Raw genomic sequence first — 4,754 nt, 5'->3', positions numbered from 1 at the left:
CCTATCCTTTCCTTTTTTTATTTTTTCTTTTTCTTTTTCTTTTTCTTTTTTTTTTTTTTGGAATCTATTGCTTCAATAATTCATCGAACGCTGTTGGATGTAAATGGCATGGTGGATCTCGAAGGATTCGAAAATCCCTCGAGATACTTTTTGCGGAAAATACTTCTGCGAGAAGATTTTGTTTCTTTTTTTAAAATTGTTAATTTTTATGTACATTCATTCGTGGCTAAAGTTCAACTAAGGAAAGTAATCATCAATGATCGTAAGGAATGGAGAATCTTTTTATTAGCGATTTATTAAGCTATATAAATTGTTAATTACTCGTTTCTCTGAAGAAATTTTTATAATGGTTGGGGACAAATTATAAGCAAAGAACTAATTACAGGAAAGAAAAGGTAAAAGTTATTTAAAAAGTGAAAATTTATATGTCTTTGGAATCGCGGAAAAATTCTTGAAAGCAAAAGGTTAAAAGTAATACGATTTAAACGGAAGCTTTAAATCACTGAAACGTTTAGCAAGAAACTGAAACATCTAAATAAAATTAAACATGAAATGTAAATGTTTCATCAAAGACGAATATTAACTTTGCTCGGTCTGCGTGTAATCGTGAAAGAAAGTGAAAAAAAAATAACAAGATTTAAATATGTCATTCTCTTGATGAGTATATTTTTAATGGTTTTTAAATATAATTAATCTTTTAAATTAATTAAATTTTTTTGATGTCAAACTTAAACACTAAAGCAAATTATATTTGATAATTTTTGATAATATTTTAACAAAATATTCGTATTCAAAATATCTTTTTAAAATACATAATTATTAAAATTAAAATTAGCATAAGATTATAATTTCCAATATATTAAAAATAAAAATATATAAATAATATTTTATTAGATTTTGTGCTTATAATTTATGTCATTCTATGTTGCATAATATACGTGATATATAATATGTGTGATTACACATAATTATATAAAATATTCACTTTAAAAATATGAAAAGTAATAAACCTCAATTTCTCGTTTAAGCTAGTTAATGGCGATATTAAGTGTCTATCTCTATCAATCATCTCTATTAATCTTTACGCGCCATCGAGAAATTTGATGAAAATAACCTTCTATCGTTTAAATTACAAAATCCAATATGGTGGACGAGGGAGTTTATCAAACGAGTCTCTATAATTTCTATTTTTTATCTGAACAATATTGACTTTTCTTCTCATTAACGGCTAGATTTAAAGACTTTCTTTTTCTTTTAAATTTACTCTTTTTACTTCTTTTAATATTCCTTTAGCAGCATAATACAATTTTAACCGAGGAAAAAAATGATAATCAATACAATAACAATACAAAAAAAAAAAAAAAAGAACCAATGTATTACAAGATTCTGCTCGAAAGAAGATAAGGGATTTAAAAATTCATCGAGTACACGTGCACTAGACTAACCTCCAACCTGAACGCTTGCATTGTGATTTTCGATGCGCTGTTCCCTTCAAATTCCATTTTTTTCAAAAATGAAATACTGGAAAAAAGAAAATTGGGGGAAAAAAGCTGTGTTCAGCTTTTATTCAGCTTATTTTTGTTTGTAGAACAAGCCCGCTGCCCGGTTTTGTAATCTTCCTTCAGTTGGTAGCTAGCCAAGTGCACGTGTACTCGACGAACTTCCAAACTTGATTTTATAGAAAACGAAGCTTCGAACAAATAAAAAAAAATTTTGTCTCCTATTTTCGAATAGGAGAACAAAATAACTTTACGATTAGAATAATCTTCTGGAACCATTGATTGTTGATAACCAATACCAATATATTAACACTTAAACATCTCGTAAATAAACGTCAAATCGAAGAACTTCAAAATTCAAAAAGAAAAAAAAAAAAACACCAGATTATCCAGAATCTCGATAACACGAGCTTTTCCACGCCAGCCATTTAAATGACTGAAAAAGCCTCGTCGGCCGTGTCTTCGAGGAAGCAGGAAAATTGAATGCAGACGTGATTTAAAGCCGCAAGAAACACGAGCAACGTGGCGAGGAGAGGGGAGGGGAGGGGAGAATAAGAAGGGGGAGGAGGGGGAGGAGGAATCACGCAGTAGGCACACACGTGACTTTTGTTGGCAGGCATGGCGCGCTTGGTAAGGCAACCGACAGGAACAAGTTTTAATTCCTCGCGTCCGCGGCTCATGACCCCGGGGACTTCTTTCCTTTTCCTTCTCATTTTCTTTTTTTTTTTTTTCTTTGTTGCCACGATCGAAGTGGGTCAAGCCTACTTCCGCCTACTGGCGGCGTGCTCGAGCTACTACACCATCGTCATCGTCATCTCTATTGCGGCCAGCGTTGCTCTCGTCATCGAAATCCGCCCGTGGGAAGCAACCGTGTCTTCCTGATACGAAAATTGCTGGCTCCGGGGGAGCAAGGATCGCGATAAGGGAATGTAGTGTGCGAGCATGGTTGTTGGTTGCATGATACGTGCCATAATTCGGGAACGGTTTATGAGATAAAGGGGGGAAGGAGGGAAAAAAAATGTGTATAATTTAACGCGAAAGAAAAATTATTAATCATTATAGTTGCATACAAAGTCGTATAAATTAAGTTTCGTGACGAAGGTTCGGAGGATGAAATCATTGAATTTTAAATTTTATCGGTATTAAAATTACCGATTACGAAACGAATTACATTGGAAAGATGCGAGAATGAATCGCGAATCGAAACATCTCGCGACAATTTGCGAAAAGACGGTATTCGAATTAGAAAGCGGCGATTAACCACTTCACGAAGTCGCAAATAACAAGGCGGAACAACGGAGGCGACGTAAGTCTCGTCTCCCGAGGAGAAAACTTATTATCACTCTGCGAATAGCCGATCGTTCAATTACGTTTCTCCTTTTCCTGTTTTCGCTTCCACGATTCTCGATGCAACCACGTACATCCTCCGTTGTTTTTTGCGAGCCACTCGTGAAAATACACTCCCAACAAGATTAAATAAAATACCTTGGTGAACCTTACTTCTTTTGGATTTCAAGCAAGATGATGATGCTGCGCTCCCACGCTAAGAACAAGTTGAAATCGAGTAGAAATATTTTTCCTTCGATACGATGTAATCCCTGTCTGAATTTGATTTATGATATATCATCTTCTTATTCATAAATAAATTTATTTTTTTTTATAAAATTAAATTGTAATAGATAATCGTTACTTTTTATATAAATATTGAATACCAATTTTCAAAGGAATTTTGAACAGATAAATTTACACAGATAAATTTATTTTTTTTTATAAAATTAAATTGTAATAGATAATTGTCACTCTTTATATAAATATAGAATACCAATTTTTAAAGGAATTTTGAACAATTTTATGACAGATTTTATGATTTGTAGATTTGTAGATTTGTAGATTTTATTATTAATAATTTTATTTTTATTTAGAAGAAATATTCGTAGTATAATTAAAAAATATATATATAATTACCTGAGTTAATTTTTCCACAAATATTAAGTATTGTTCAATCTTCTCTAAAACTCCATTACAGTCGAAAGATCATAATTTCATCCAAGACCCTGAAACAAATAAATTAAAAGAAAAAAATTTAAGGTAAAATTCCTTAATCACTTGGATATATATAATTATACACAATTATATCAAACTTGAATTTCAAGCATATAATTTTCAATTAATACATTTCAAAAGACTATATCCATTTCGTACCAGAAAACAGGTCCCAAAATAGATACATTGTTCTATATCATCCATTCTTATCTAATTTTTCATCTACCGGCAATCATTCCTATAAAACGTTCGATTGGATCGTATCGTCATTTCATTTCGACTCCTCAAAATATCTCAAACAAGCGATCCCAACAATCGTGCCATAAATCACCCGACAACGTATAATCTAAAACGCTCGCTTCGCAACAACAAAACGGCCAGTCACAATGCCGATGGAATGGGTCTCAACTTTTTTAAGCGGATTTCGCGTTCTTGCTCCGCGAGAAGGTATCCCTCCATTTGTTATTCTCAATGCCTCCATGAAATCGTGAACGTAACACGCGTTTACGCTCGTAGTCGCAAGAAACACATCCACTATTTTCCCTTTAGACGCTCGACCGGTATGGGATATACAGTATGTTTGAAAAATAATGGGATTGATAACGCATAAAATCGAAAGCTTATCGTGTTTGTGAAAATCGTCCGTTTCTTTGGTTGATATAATTTGAGAAAGTTGATTTGCAAGAAAAATGATTTGTTAAAACGCAAATGGTATTCATTATTCGATCATTAAATCAAATTCGTTTCATGGATATGTTTTATTAATAAATATGCAATTTTTAAATTTTGAACGTTTAAAATTGTATATAATTCTTGAAATTTATATAATCAAAAAGATTATATGCAGAGTTATAAATTGATATATTGATATATTTAATATATCGATGATGAATTGATTTTAGATGGTAAAACAAACACAAAAGTTGATGTATAAAAATGTCGATTGAGGCTTATTTATTAAGCAATTGAATTTTGCATAGAGCGAGACAGGAGTAGAGTGAGATAACTTATAACTTGGTTACACTTCCTCGCCGTACTGTGGCGCGACATGTCATTCTGTCTCTATCTCGCTTTATCTAACGTAAACTTAAATTATAACTTAACAAATAAACTTCAACTTTTTATATATTTTTATATTTATTTTAGCCTCTGGAATAAATAATATATAAAATCTTTCACGAATAAATTAATACTTTACATAAATTTCATGTA

General features: G+C 31.8%; 1 long non-coding RNA gene across 1 annotated transcript in view; it reads right to left on the bottom strand.

Moving 5' to 3' along the window:
- Nucleotides 1–3,544, bottom strand: part of LOC116185456 — an 11,157-nt gene extending 7,613 nt beyond the window's left edge. Inside the window, exon 1 of the long non-coding RNA XR_004150312.1 lies at nt 3,465–3,544. This is a non-coding gene — a long non-coding RNA (uncharacterized LOC116185456). The remainder of the gene's footprint in view (nt 1–3,464) is intronic.
- Between the last annotated feature and the right edge of the window lie 1,210 nt (nt 3,545–4,754).

The sequence above is a fragment of the Apis dorsata genome, unplaced genomic scaffold (assembly GCF_000469605.1).
Source record: "Apis dorsata unplaced genomic scaffold, Apis dorsata 1.3 scaffold_188, whole genome shotgun sequence".
NCBI classification, from domain to species: domain Eukaryota; kingdom Metazoa; phylum Arthropoda; class Insecta; order Hymenoptera; family Apidae; genus Apis; species Apis dorsata.
This window is presented reverse-complemented; position numbering and strand designations above follow the sequence as displayed.